The sequence below is a fragment of the Micropterus dolomieu genome, linkage group LG13 (genome assembly GCF_021292245.1).
Source record: "Micropterus dolomieu isolate WLL.071019.BEF.003 ecotype Adirondacks linkage group LG13, ASM2129224v1, whole genome shotgun sequence".
NCBI lineage: Eukaryota > Metazoa > Chordata > Actinopteri > Centrarchiformes > Centrarchidae > Micropterus > Micropterus dolomieu.
The window spans coordinates 7,311,227-7,327,363 of record NC_060162.1 but is presented as its reverse complement, the minus strand read 5'-3'; positions in this window follow the sequence as shown (position 1 = coordinate 7,327,363).

The window sequence follows — 16,137 nt, the reverse complement described above, 5'->3', positions numbered from 1 at the left end:
TGTGTATATATATATATATATATACAGTCTGAAACTGAGAAGTATACATAGATAGATAGAGTGATTTAGTTTAAGTTTTTCTGTTCCAAGCCATTTCTTCAGTCCCCTCTTCTTGTCCTATTTTCCACATCCACTTTCACCGGGTTTCAGGCTGTATCTGAAAGCCAGAGAGAACCTAATTCAATCCACTGTCCTCCACTGTTAAAGCAACACCTACAGATGATGAGACTCTTGACAGTTATGTCAGTATACACACACCAGGAGCAGGTCGCACCAGCTGTTTGCAGGTTTAAACTTAGCCTTGTTAAAACATAAATGTGTTACTGAGTACCGATGGACACATCACTAAATTAAAACCAGCTGCACCAGATAAAATTGTTGTTATATATTAGTGGTTGATAAATATTTACACCCATTAACTGCCATGGGAGACCACTGAATAGCTAACTTTACCAATTGACAAAGCTAATCTTAGCTTGCTATAATACATCACCCACTTAGACTTAAGAGTAAAAAAATGAATGGAATATGGGTGACACATCGATCTAACACTTGCTTAAAACGCTGTTTAGAAATTATGCAGACAACCGGCAGGTAAGTATTATGAAGATAACGTTTGTCCATGGGGTGAATGGGACAGGTACATTCCGGTTCTAACAACAGCGTTATGTTACCACCATACAGTCTATGGTTACCACCAACGTGATCAGCAGCAGTGAGTGTGACAGTTCCTGGAATTAAGGAAGTTCAAAACACTTAGCGCCAGATAGCCGCTAATTACTTGTACTCTTTCTCGGGGTCATAACTCAGTCAAATCTGAACACACAGACATAATACACACATGTTTAGATTCAACATAAGTTACTTTCCGAAGATATCATACCTCCATCTTGAATAAACGTCCATATATCCATTGAGAAACCACACAAATAAGACGCTCCTTATTACTCCAGAACTTGCCTCAGAATTATTGTGTTTTTAAGTTTTCTTCAGTATCAAAGTAATTCAGTGATATTTATCTGTATACACATGGGTACACTGCAAACATGAACTGCTAATAGCTAATTCGGCATACTTTTAATGGTTCCAATTTGCCTAAATGTAAACAAACAGCCCACAGCTAGGTTTCTGGCTCCATGGCAACATTGTAGTTCCTGTTTCAGCCCCCAAAGCGCCCAAATTATGGGAAATGTAGTTCAAAAGTGTAGAGCATAATTACTACTTGATCAGCATTCTCAGATAATTCTCTCTAAACTGTGCCAAAAACTACTAACTCTGAAACAGATATATTTTCCCATGGATGCAGACATAAATAAAACAAATTTATACCTAATTACAAAGGATTGGTAGTTACATTTGATATATTGTTTGGCTTCCTAAAGCTGTTATTATGCTATGGCTTGTGATGCTACTTTAAGATTCATTTCTTTTGATATTATGGAGCTACAAATGTTTTCTATCAACCAATTTGCACATTTCTTAAGTCACTGCAAGCTAAGACATTCCTTACTTTTTATTGGCGTAGCCTGAGGACGGACTTTACGTACAAATAGATCAAAAGGTTTGTGCAACCGATTCCAGAACAGCTACCATTGAAGACACAATCATATGGTACACATTCTTTGAATACTTGTCACAAGCAAGATTTTTACTCGAAAAAAATCGTGTTTTGTCTGCATTTAAAGATGTGTATTTATAAATACACAAGGTTTTAATCTGACAGTATAGCATCTTAAAATACATGGAGGATTTTAGAAAGACATCTTTATAGTCAAAACTTTAAGGAAGAGTCTACACAGACTGGAGCTTGCATCTGCACGTCTTCTTCCTCCTCATGTTCCCTGTAAACCAAGGCATTTCATTTGTCAAGAACTTGTAAACTATGTACAAGCTGAATTACACATATTTAAGTCTGCCTTTTAGATCTTTTCAGTCATTTCCCAGACACCCAATCATTTTTCACAGACACTACATCAAAACATCATTCTCCAGTTTTGTGATGGAGATGAATAACAGAATGGAGTTGATTCTGTGGTTTCACTTTAATGATAGATTGCTAAGGAGCCAGAAGGAGGAAATTCAGCACACCAAAGATCAGATAAATCGTGGATCCTGGCACTGAGCAGCTCCTGGAAGCTCCAAACACAGATTAGATTTTTACGCAATATAGGATGTTGTGCTGTAGATCAAGAATCTGGGAGTAACAAAAGGAGTATTTGAAAATACAATTCCACAGTGTGAGTTTGTTGTGTTTCTGGCACAGAAGCAAGTCCTGGATACAACGGAGGCAAGTGAATCAGAGAAATGAAAAGAAAGAAGAAAAAGAAAAAGAAAATCGCAATCAAGGGTAATTAATTTAGACAGCCATCTGAAACACAAATGTGCAATGTCTCTGGGTCAAATTGCACATGTTATTTTAATCTGTGGTGTTGCATTGCTTTATTAGATTGTTAAGACTTTGCAGAACAAGCTTTTGTGAAAATAGTGTTTAAGTAGTTTTTGTAATCTTGAAGAAAGCAGTAGAGCCTTTCGACAGAAAATGAATCCCTTCTCCGTCAGATGCACACTGGTGTTGTTTTGCATTGTTAAAGCCTATTTGGCATGCCGCACCATGGCAGGACACCATATTTTCCATTCCACAATGTGTGACTCCATAGCGTGCCAGATTTTATCACTGCAAACATCCCTACACCCACTGTGAAGACATTTTGGAGCATTAAGAGACATGACTGTTAAGTCTAGAAAGAAAAAAAAATCTTAAGAGTACTTCCTGTATATGTATACTTGGATGACAGCAAAAAAATTAAAGGTCTGTCATCAGAGAAGAAAAACACCCTGGTGTTTAATGAGTCACTATCACCTGTCTGCTCATGCTCCCAGCTGCAGCTCATCTTTTCTTCAACATGTTGTATTGGAAAAGATTTGCAAGAACAGATTCCATCTTGTACAAAGAAGCAGGCCAAAAAAATATTAATGCCAAACATGAATCAATCAGTGAGTATTAACTAAACAAAATAAGACAACCATGCATGTACTGCCTTGTACTATATGTCCTGCATAATTTTACCTAAGAGAGCATTATCGTTTGTACTGACAGTGAAATGTTGCTCTTTTTCTCAAAAGGTTCCAACATGATTTGGTGAGAGCAACAAGGAGTTAAGTTTATACTGTAAACCCATGTGGCAAACTGTTGTGTTCTCCACAAGCCTTGAGTTCAGTAGGGCTGCAACCTTCTTCCTGTTTAACAATACTGAGCTTGATCCAACTTGTGCTATTCAAGAAATGCAGAACATCTGCTTACACTCTTCGAAAGTGTTAGCTTCTGAGGACTCACTGATGTTTTCATCAGCCAGTTATTTTTCATTGTTAAGGTGGAGCTATTACATATATTCTTCTTATAAAATTATGGATAATTTTCATAAAACCTTTGGCACATTGATGTTCTTAGTAAAAAAGGGTCATGAAATTTTAGATTGTGTATATTATATGTTTTTATAAAATACATGTATGAATAAAATGTAACATACACACTTAACATAATAACATATTTCCTACAATAAGTGTGTTCTATAATTTTCACCACTCTCAAATGAGAGAGTTAATTTTTATTTTTATTTCAAATATATATTCATAGATGTACAGGTGTCAAATGTAACTTGCAAAGCCACAATGAAATTTAACTGGGGACATTTTTTTGCAATTTCATTTTTCAGTTTTCCTCAGAGTTATGTCAAAGATGTGACTATACAATGTTAAGTGATGTAGTACTTTGTTGGGCTCCACCATGTTTTCCTAAAGTTTCTTAATTTAGCAGCAAAAGTAAAAATCTAAACCTGTTTAACTACACAAATAAAGCCTTGAGCACTGGCACATGGAGTTCATAAGGATAAACCATTGAAGTAATAGAGTTGCCAAAACATTCAAGAAGAAACGATGAGAAAAAAGAGCAAGCTTATACATGTTTTCCTCTGAAGGTTGAGGGGAACACTTAGGCCTACACAAATTACACTTTGAGTCATTACACTTGCTTTGATGTAGATGTTAATTAGCTGAGGGTGTCTGCCATCATGAATGTACTGCTATGTAGAACGTTATTCCTTAGTTGACTTAATTACACAATGTTATAACAATGTAAAGAGGAATATCTCACATATAATTGCAAAGGTTTTCCCAAATTACAAACATCAGTATAAAAGATACATTGTACAACTTTTTGAAGGCTAAGCTTTTTTCCTTAAACTGCTGAATCACATATTGTCCAGATTTGGGTTCGGACCCAGTTCCCCTCTCCAGTGAAGAGACCTAAAACTCCCTTAAATTAATCTCTCAACCAAAGCATCAAGAATAAAAGTGCCAAAGTTGTCGCCTGTCGTCTAAAGAATTAACTAACCATGTCTCCTTCCCCACCCCTGTGAGCCCAGCTCCACCCTGTCGGCTGTTTGTAGTGGTGACTATAATTATGGATGCCAGTTCTTACCCATGTGTTTTAACAAGACCCATTCGTTATGTTCTTCTCTCAGTGGTGAAGACAACTCGTCACATAATTGCAAAGGTCTGAAGAGTGATAATGCGCAAACAAGTTACTATTCTACGTCCACTGAGGTTTGATCCAGGTGCAATAGTATGATATTTATGTAAATAAATGAAAAAACACATTTGTAAAAGCAGAACAGTGATGGGCTGATTTAAGAATAAATCCTTTTTTAAGTAGCTCAACTCCACAATTGACTCAAAAGGTTTACTGAGTCCTGCGATGGGCTGGCGACCTATCCAGGGTGTACCCCGCCTTTCGCCCAATGCCAGCCGGGATTGGCTCCAGCCCCTCTGCGACCCTGTACGCAGGATAAGTGGTTGACAAAGAGTGAGTGGGTGAGTTTGCTAAGCTGAGATTCTGTAGCACTATCTACTTTAGATGTCAGGATACTTTTTGTGAAATGTTGCCACATTCAAAGGTGATGAAAAATAATTAAAATAGGTATTCACCCAGTAGAGTACTTGATTGTGAATTTAGACTCCAAGCTGTTTATGAAACTGAGATCTTGTGGAAATACACATATTTCTGTTAGAGAAGTCAACCCTGGAGAATGTGAAAAATGTAGACCAGTTTCTATTATACTCATTCTTCAGACCATTTTCCATTCTATTCCACTGAAAAAAGTATTAAGACCTTGTGAGCTCATCTAAAGTCTTTTTACAATCTGTGACCTCCTTTAATCTTGCACTAGAGCTCAGAACTGCACTAAAACACCCCAAATGAAAGTAACCTTTGACTTGCTATCAGCATGATGAATGACAGCTCTATCAGACCTTGTTATTTTCTCTTAGGTCCACTTGAGTTTCCTTCCTTTTTCCATCAAACATCTTCCTGCGTGATTATATTACCCAGAGTCGCATTGTATTTTTAGACATGCTAGCAGCATGGCTCTAGGGATGGAAATGTCGGTCAGTCCAGACCCAAACATCTCAACAACTTTTGGATGGATTGGCATTCAATTTTGTACAGACCTTTATCTCCAAAGGTTTAATTCTAATTATTTTGATGAATCTCAGACTTTTCCTCTAGCAACAGCATGCAGTTGGAATTTTTGGTTTAAAGTGAAATGTCTTGGTGCAGAATATCATTTTTGGCTTTGGCTTTGGTTCTCTTAAGATTTTTCATTATCACTGTCAGAATTTAATTTTGTCCAATACTGTAGTTTTTGACCAAATACCTGCAAAGCCTAACCTAACGTAAGATGACGACCACCATTACACCAGCTTATTGCGTTCAGCATTGCATAACGTGGCTGTAGAATCTTTGTCTTGTTACTCTTTAACTAATGTCGATGATGCACAACTTCCCAAACAAAACCAAGTCTATTTTAGAATTTAAATAATTTTTATTATTTCTCCTCCATTATGCAAAAATTAAAAAAAATTAAAAAACAAACATTTTAGATCCAAAGCTGCACAGGATTTGATCAGATTTCTTCAGAGTTCTACGGTAACAATAGTAAACAAAGTGACTTTAAAGCAATGTCAGCATGTTTTAATGTATTTTTACATCACTGGGTGATACAGCAGACATGTAACAACATGTAACCAGGGCCTCTCTCCAGTGGCTCCCTATAAATGTGTTGATTACAAAGTACTGCTTGCAACTTGTGAGGCATTACATAACATGGCATCCCAATATATTATTAGTTCACAAGCCTTCCACATTCTCTGCTTACAGGATGCAAAAATCGTTGCTGCATTCAAAGGAAACAGCTTAGGGTCAGGGTCATCTTTTATGGGGCCTGTTGCCTCTCAAACAAGCCACCAGCCATTGTGTGGGCAACACATGCAGTTTCAGGATCTACGCTCTGTGAGAAGTACAATTCCACAGTGATTTGTGCTTTTTGTTAAATGAAGAACAACTTGGCTACACTGACTGTCTTAATGAATAAAACATGTTCACGTTTTTGCTAACACCATAGTCTTTAAACCTTTTAAAACCCCAGAATGGTGCTAGTGTACTGTGCCCTGTCACCCCAACCATCACGTCATCGTTGAATCTAGTCAGTCTGCATTTCGACCACGTAGACTCAACCATGATGTAGGCAGTACTGTGGTTGGAGATGTGGCTGCTGGCTCTGCCAAGTCAAACTAAAATTTACAGAAAAAACATTTCAGCCACAATAAAACATTAAAAAGGTTTTAATAGTCTGCAACATTGTACAGCATTTATTGTTTATTTCCTCTAAATTTTGGACTTTGTCTTTGTTTGTGAATGAAGGCTAACCTATTACACTGGCATATTATATCAGTCGACCGAAAAAAGTGTTTGTCTTCTGCTTCCTCTCCAAAATAAATTTTTCAATCACTGCTGTTGTGTGTGGTTACGTTAGGACCCGCCTCCTGTCAATCACAACCAAGCACAATTTCAGATTATTTTCTTTAAAGTGGAAGCTTCTTACTATATAATTACGCATCATTTAAAGTATTTCAAAATATTTACTTTGTAGTTAAGGAATTTAGCTAAAACAGTTCTTTTCTGTATCCATGCAGACAGAGTTTTGACGGCTGCTTATGCATTGTTGGAGTATAAAGGCACCAACACAGACAATAATAAACTGACACTACACCCCCTTCTTTTGCTGTTTGTTTTGATGATGATGATGATATGTGTGCTTAGGACACAGAGAGTTTCCACTGGCCTTTTGTTGGAGCTGAACTCATATAAATATTATCATGAGTGCATAATACTTGTGCACATGTGAAAGTGTTCAGCAGCTGCTCGCAAGAGAGTAATACATCAGATTAGACCATAAAAGCATGGATACGCGCAAGCGCACACATTCTGTCACAATTTCACACACGTTAATGAACAAAAAACACATCTCCACACATACACACTACACACTTGACACATTGTCATGAACTCACCAGCTGCCAGTTATCACTTGAGTGCAAATATCCCATTGGCAGGGGTCCCATGGCCTACATGCTTGTGCTTTGGAAGAATAACGCTCCCTTGAGTCTAGAGTTGTAATCCCAGGGGGTAGAACATTTTCAGTGCATAAAACTTATCATTAACATTAGCAGAATAAAATCAGTAGGATAAAATGTTACCTCATCTCTAAATTCTAAATCTCTTAATTCTAGGTGTATTTGCCGTATACAATAGACACATACTGACTTTAAAATCATAGAACTCCATATCACCACACAATTTGTTCTACGTGTGTGTGTGTGTGTGTGTGTGTGTGTGTGTGTGTGTGTCCCCTGCAGCAATTGATTTCTATCTATTATACTACACTATTAAACTTAACGCAGGGACTTGAAACCTATTATTTTTTGTCATCATTTTGTGGTGAAGTAGTTGCAAGCTGAAAATTTTTCCAAAACTGTCCCTTGCAGTGCATTCAGTACTTTGAGATTCACTTCAACAAAAATGGATGCTGTCCAAATGGTGGCAGCTAACTCTAAAATCTATGAGCAACAAAAGCAGACCCCACAAAGTGGAATGTGATTCATTAAACAAGTTTTAAGTCTCTGCAACTTCAGTTTTATGTTTAACAATGTTTTTGTTTGTTTACTTTGACTTGGTTAAAGTTATTTTCACCAAGATTTGATGTGCATGCATATCCACAAAATGTTGTGCTTTCTGCTGCACAAAGGCGCTGTAAACTGTTTTTCTGAAGAAACACTTTATATTCAAAGTGAAGAGAAAAATGAGGAAAAAACTCAAATCAGCTGCTGATTTTGTATGTTAAAGGGGCTATATATAGTTTTTCAATAAAATCACTTATCAATAAATCACTTTTTTAATGCCTATTTGTCAACTGTCTGTAACCTCACGTAGAAATGAACCACACGCCTCTTTTCTCTGTTGCTACAAACAGCCACTATTCTGCTTCTTAAGGAATCGGGTCGGGTTCTCTGCGTGCATGCTCCCAAGTCTCTTGCCTACTCCAGCGACAATACCAGAACTAATTAAAAGCAGTACACTAATACCAAAAAACAGAGAGAGAGACCTCTGCTTTGTTTTGAAACCGACAAAACTAACCCAGAATTGGCTTTCATCCTATTGGACTGGTATACTAACATTACTGTAATGCATGTGAACATTTAGTGATATTCTGCTTTAGTTGGCCCACGTTAGCTAACGTTAGCTGGCCGGCTAACACCGAGCAGTTGCTAACGTTATCTGGTGCAAAATACTACAGTTGTATGCAGGTTGCGGACTGGGACAAAAATTCAGCCCTGGCACTGTAGCCACACCAGCCCACATTACCACATATCCCCATTCACGAACACATGCATTCACTGTTTTAAAAGAGCACACATTTAAAACAAATTTACACATAGCCTACAGTAAAAACAACAGCTTTCCATCTGAGTATGTTGTAGAGTCTGTGTGCTGTCTATGTTGTTTATCTGCTGTTACTGCCATCCTCTGTTGTAGTTATTTAAAAACCCATAGGTACATTTGTGTGTTACTTTGTTATTCCTACCACTAATTTTGACTGAATGACCCAATTTGAGTGACCTCTAATCAGGTCCGTCATTCCATTTCAGGACCAGGCCGGCCATTGCTGACTGGACCAAATGCTTATTGTTTCTTCTTCTTAATATTATTATTAGGCATGTTATTAATCTTCTTCTTCTTCTTCTTCTTCTTCTTCTTCTTCTTCTTCTTCTAATTATTATTATTATTAGTTGAAGTATTTATCCATAGTGAACTTGTGCAAGCGATAAATCCCTGTAAAATATCAGCCGTGTCTGCGTCTTATAATGTAATAGATAGGCTAGCATCTTTTTCTGTGTTTCTTTACAAAATGCTAAAATGGGTCGCCAAATATACTTATGCGGCCGTTAATATACCAATATGAACAATTTAGCTAAAGGTGAAGGATCTCTATGTATACATGTGTTCAGATGAGACTAAAGATGAAAATATGAAAATGTGTCCATTTTATGTTTGTTATGTTAATTAAATGATGAAAAAATAGATTAGCCCTTTTCAGTTACATGCCCTTCATATCTACTGACTGTTGGTTGTTTATAAAAGACTTGAGCTGTGTATTAGAGGTAAGTTTAAGTGTGGAGGTAAGTGTTTCGCATCATTTGTATGTAACTGAGTGACCCCAATGACTCTGTCAGCAGCTGAGAAACAGCTTGGATTGCTCCTTGCCCCTGGGCTGACTGTACACTCAACTCTTCAGGCAACCAACCAGTCAAATACACTACCTTGGTCTCACATGTGGCATGCAGCCGCTGCTCTTGGCTCACATTGGTCCTGCTGTTCTCTGTCCCACACTCTTGTTATTATTTTTTCTATTCTTTGGAGAGCTGATGTCATAAATTAAACATCACATACAGGCTGTAATAATTAAGAGCCAGCAGGATATGCTAATCAGAGACTCCATGATAGAAAGTGCAGTTCAACAGTGGAGATAGAGCACAGGCCAGAGTCTCGGTGGGTGTGCCTCAGTTCAGAGAAAAATGCCCACATTAAATGTCTTAAGTGGTGGGGATGAAACTTTAGCGATGACACTGGGGGTAGGAAGGGGTTGTCCTGAAAATCTGGATCAAATCTTTTTTATCGTAAATAAGTTTCTGTTGGTTTTGTTGTAGCTTTGATGATTTTTGGAAGTTCTGAGCAATCCTCTTGCCCAATGGCCTGCCAGATGATAAAGCAGAAACAGATAGAATCCCTCATAAATGCAAAATTGGAAGGAAAAAGTTTGTGGTAAAACCCACTTATTGAAATGTTCTTTACAACGTAGAAGCTTTTTAAGCTCGCCAGTGGCGTGGCTCTTGGGATGGCAACGTTGATCGTTGGTCCACCACTTTGGTTCAAGTCTGTTATCAGCATGTGCAACAATGCTTAATCACTGTAGACCTTGTGTGATTCATCTGTGACACATATTTAACAAGAAACACTAGCAAAGCTCCATCATAACTTTCCCCATCTTAGTAAAAAGAAGACTTTTTGGGATATTTGAACCTAATGCAGGCTGGGAGATGTGCTATGCTAACAATGTTTCTAAACAACTTGGTTTGTTGAGTTAAGTGAACAATCAATTGGACATTTAGTCAACAAGATTATATAACAATGTAAGATATTAGAACTTGCTCACTTTTGTTGAAGTGTAACCGGATGCCCCAAGTATGTACAGCACTGTCCTGACTTGAACCAACAACCTATGGTATGGGAGGAGGATGTCCTGACGAGGAGAATAAAACCCATGGGCACTCGCGTAAGTGGCCAGTGTGTGTCTTAAACTGCCAGGGAGTGATGTTTACTTATTGCACAGCCTCGCTGGCTTCCTTTACAGAATCAAGAGACTGGTTTGATGCCACAACGTTTAATGCTTTTGTAAGTTCAAACAGCTTTTTATCCTTATTTATGCAAAATATTAGAAGTTGGCTTTTTTACAGTGCATGGTGCCCAGAGGATGAATCATCCTAACTTTGGTGATCACCTGACCACCTTGCCTTCACCAAGCACCACCAGAGTTGACATTTCTTTTCTGCATTTAAATGTCTTGACAGCTATTGGATGAAATGGTACAGTCATTTATGTGCCCAGAGGATTAATGCTAACTTTATTAACTCTCTGAATGTTCCTCTAGCACCAGAAGCTTATTAAAATGATACATTTTTCAGTGAAATATCTCCACATGTACTAGACTGATTAACAAAAAAATTCATGGTTCCATGAGCATGTTGACTGTGGTGATCCCCTGACTGACTGTCTCTACCTCCATTCCCATCAGCCTCACCTTGTGTTTAGTGCTAATTAGCTAATATTAGCCTGCTAACACAATAAACTAAGATGGAGAACATATTAAACAGTATACTTGCTACGTCAACATGTTAGTATTGTCATTATGAACATCTTAGCATGCTGACTGTAGCATTTAGTTCAAAGCACCGCTTTGCCTAACAACATCTATTTTGAGCCCAGTGCGTTCTGCATGCACGCATTTACACCTGGCTTTAACATGCGTTTTTCCTCATCCGACTTATCTCTAAACTCAGGAACCTTAGCCTGCTTTGCTTCCCTCAATCTTTACCAACTAACTTCAATAATCTCTTCATCTAAACCATCAACCTGCCTCTTAGACCCCATCCCGACTAGGCTGCTTAAAGAAGTTTTACCCTTAGTTAGCACTTCTATACTAGATATGATCAATCTATCTCTATCAACAGGCTACGTACCACAGTACTTTAATGTAGCTGTAATTAAACCTCTTCTGAAAAAGCCCAAACTTGATCCGGATGTTTTAGCCAACTATAGACCTATATCTAACCTTCCATTTCTCTCTAAGGTTCTGGAGAAAGCAGTTGCTAAACAGCTGTTTGACTTTCTACAGAGCAATAGTTTATTTGAGGATTTTCACAGGATTTAGAGCTCATCATAGCACAGAGACAGCACTGGTGAAAATTACTAACGACCTCCTTATTGCATCAGACAAAGGACTTGTCTCTGTACTGGTTTTATTAGATCTTAGTGCTGCATTTGATACCATTGACCATCAGATCCTATTACAGAGACTGGAACATTTCATTGGCATTAAAGGAACCGCTCTAAGCTGGTTTAAGTCCTATGTATCAGATCGATTTCAGTTTGTACATGTTAACGATGAGTCCTCCATGCACGCCAAAGTTAGTCATGGAGTTCCTCAAGGATCTGTCCTCGGACCAATCCTCTTCACTTTATATATGCTTCCCTTAGGAAATATTATCAGGAAATATTCCATAAACTTTCATTGTTATGCAGATGATACTCAGTTATATCTATCGATCAAGCCAGATGAAACTCATCAGTTAGCTAAACTTCAAGGATGTTAAAACCTGGATGACCTGTAATTTTCTAATGTTAAACTCAGATAAAACTGAAGTTATTTTTCTGGGGCCTAAGCACCTCTGTGACGCATTATCTAAAGATATAGTTTCCCTTGATGGCATCGCCCTGGCCTCCAGCTCCACTGTGAGGAATCTTGGAGTTGTCTTTGATCAGGACATGTCACCTAATATTGCAAAAATCAGGAATATTCTGTCTAAAAATGATGCAGAAAAACTAGTCCATGCATTTGTTACTTCTAGGCTGGATTACTGCATTTCTTTATTATTAGGCTGCTCGTAAAAGTCCATTAAGACTCTTCAGCTGATCCAGAATGCTGCAGCACGTGTTCTGACAGGAACCAGGAAAAGAGATTGCATTTCTCCTGTCTTAGCTTCTCTGCATTGGCTTCTAGTAAAATCCAGAATAGAATTTAAAATCATTCTTCTTACCTACAAAGCTCTTAATGGTCAGGCACCATCTTATCTTAAAGAGCTCATAGTACCTTTCATAGTACCTTACTACCCCACCAGAGCACTGCGCTCCCAGAATGCAGGGTTACTTGTGGTTCCTAGAGTCTCCAAAAGTAGACTAGGAGCCAGAGCGTTCAGCTATCAAGCTCCTCTCCTGTGGAACCAGTTTCCAGTTTGGGTTCAGGAGGCAGACACCATCTCCACATTTAAGAGTAGGCTTAAGACTTTCCTCTTTGATAAAGCTTATAGTTAGGGCTGGCTCAGGTGAGTCCTGAACCATCCCTTAGTTATGCTGCTATAGGCCTAGACTGCCGGGGGATTTACTATGATGCACTGAGCTCCTCTCTCCTCTACTTTCTCTCCCTCTCTATGCAACCTCATCCCTTTACTGTCTGTACCGCTGTGTATATTATGTAGGCTGCCTCCCTCCCCTCTCTCTCCTTCCATCCCTCTCTTTTTCTCTCTGTTCCTCTCCTGCCCTCTTCCTCTCTCTCTCCCCAACCGGTCAAGGCAGATGGCCGCCCACCCTGAGCCATGGTTCTGCTCGAGGTTTCTGCCTCTTAAAAGGAAGTTTTTCCTTGCCTCTGTCACCTAGTGCTTGCTCTTGGTGGGAATTGTATCATTGGAATCTGTAAATAACATCACAGAGTATGGTCTAGACCTGCTCTTTCATGAAAAGTTGTTGTGATTTGGCGCTATATAAATAAAATTGAATTGAAAATTGAAAATCCAGATAATATTGAGAAACTTATCGCATTTTAATGCCATGTATATATAGGGAGTTTAACCTTTTGCTAAGAGTTTCAGCACATCTTCTATGTATGGAATGTTGAGGAAATGCTGGAAACAGTGAGATGTGCTGACTCAAGCAGCTTGTGGCCATTTTTTCCCCTTAACTGGTCATGATGCCATTGGCTCAGTTACCGCTCTAAGTAAGAAATCTGAGGGTTTGGATTCAAACTCATGCAGAAACAAAACAATTCCCTCTTAGAAAAGAGACATTTGGAGACATTTTGTCTCTTTCTCGTCTTTCTCGCCAGAAGTAATTTTTGTCTTTGTAACTGACTCCAGTATGTAGTGTACTTTTATCATAAAGTTCAGCTTTAAAAACAAATCAACCTAAAAGTATAAAGGTCACAGAGAACAAGGACTGATGGACCCTAGCCTCCCTCATCTTAATCCCATTCCATTTCTGCCCAGCAGATGTTCTTACACTAACCCACAGACACACAAAAAAGACCCACCCCGTGTAATATGGTTATGTACTGCTGAAGTTAATGGGCCTTTCTGAATTCCAGGAGCACCCGTCTCAGACATTCAAACTATTTCCCTGTGGTGTTTTAAGCCTAAGGGATAAATCCTTCTCACCTCAGTCCTCCTTTCTGTTGGTTAAGAAAATCTCATGTTTATTGTATGCACGGGTGAGTGTATTAAAGAGAAGCATTATCAGCCAGGTAGAGCTGCACACAGGCAGGAGGACCTGAACCACCCAAACTTGATTTGAATCACCCCTCCCCCTGCTTTTTTCAAGGCTTTACGTACAAAAGGCAATGAACTTCTGGGGATAATGCGTGTTTATACAAGCATCCCTGCTCCTCAGTGAATTGTAGCATGCACACACACAACCACACACATATACAATGCACATATGCACCCAACTGTTCTAAGCTCACCATTTTACTGGTGATCTCCCTGCTCAGCCTTGTTTAATACACTTTCCATCTAACGCGATTCATCACAAACTCATTGAGGTTTGGCAGCACTCCTGTGGAAAATCTTAACACTGCAACCCATGCCAAAGTTCTCCTTGTCCTTAATAAACACAATATCTAGAATGGGAACTTGCAGAATGATGGTGACTTTACTGCTGTAGTATGTTTGAAAATCTAAAATTTATCAAAGTTCAGGTGAAAGGAACATAAGGGCACAATTGGCCCATTCATCACATGCCCGTTACAGTAATGCCGCTCCTTGGATGTCTGTCATTTTATGGCTGTTAGTTGCCACTTCTCTCCATAAGATCATAAAAACTCGAGCTGTTACCATGTAATGGTCTGCAGTTGAAATCCAGATGTCTCCTGGTAAATGCACCCTTCGAAAAAGATGGAGGAGAGAGTAGGAGGTAGTGAATGGGGGGGGGTCGCAGGGAAAGAAACATATGGTTTACAACTGTTTTGGCGTTTTTGTTAAAACACAGATGGGTACAGACAATGTCAAAATATGTAGACAGCCACAGGTCAGGAAGGTCTGAAGAAAGAGCGGTATCAGGGGCAAAGTACGTCAGAAATCCCACTGTGCTGGGTGCTTTATGTGGCTGATGACACACTCATACACCCAGACTACAAAACTGAATGAACAAAAAAAGTCTTTTAGGATTTTCCTGTAATACAACTCCAGACTACAACAGACTGTCTCAGAATTAAGTAATTTACTCCATCAACGAGACATAAACTGTAGATGTTGATATACTGATGGACAAATAATGGAGACAAACCATTCTGAAGCATTTCTGTGGTGTTCTGTGGAAGATTCTGGCTACTCTCTGCTCAATGTCTAACCTTGATTCTGTCCAGCACTCCCATTCAGACCTTGTCCCTGAGGAGTGGAACCACTGGGGAGGGAAGGAGAGAGGAGGAGGAGATGTACGGAGGGAGGGAGGGAGGGATGGGGGACTTTCCCACTATTCACTGAGTGCTACTCATCCACTCTGTGAACATTTCATTCCCTTTTCCTCCTCTTTCTTTCCTTTTCTAATTCGAACACCCACTATCATGTCTTGTTCCAATGTTTTTCCACCATTTATCTGTTCTAGTCTGGCTTAAATTGTGGATCTTGGGATGGTGATGTCATGTTTGTCGGCCAGTCCACCACTTTGGTCCAGACTTAAATATCTCAATACTTATTGGATGGATTGCCATGCAATTTTGTACAGACATTCATAGTCCCCAAAGGATGCATCTTAATGACATACCAAACAAAATAGGCTCTGGAAAATGTTTACAAATGTTTTACAAATATCAACCTTCATAGTTTAAAAATTCATATGGATTGGCACTAATTTGTATGCTGAAATGAATGGTCCCCAGAGGATGAATCCTAATGTCTTTGTTGATGCCTTGACTTTTTACCCAGCTCCACCAGCAAGTCAACGTTTTCACTTATCCTGTGAAATATCTCAAGAACTACAGAAAAAAGAACTACCAATAATTACCAAATATCTGCATCAGCATCAGATGTACTTCGTGTTTAGTACTAATTAGCAAATGCTAGCATACTAAAATGCTTAACTAAGTTAGTTAACGTGGTAAACATTATACCTGCTTAATACCAGCATGTCAGCATGCTTAT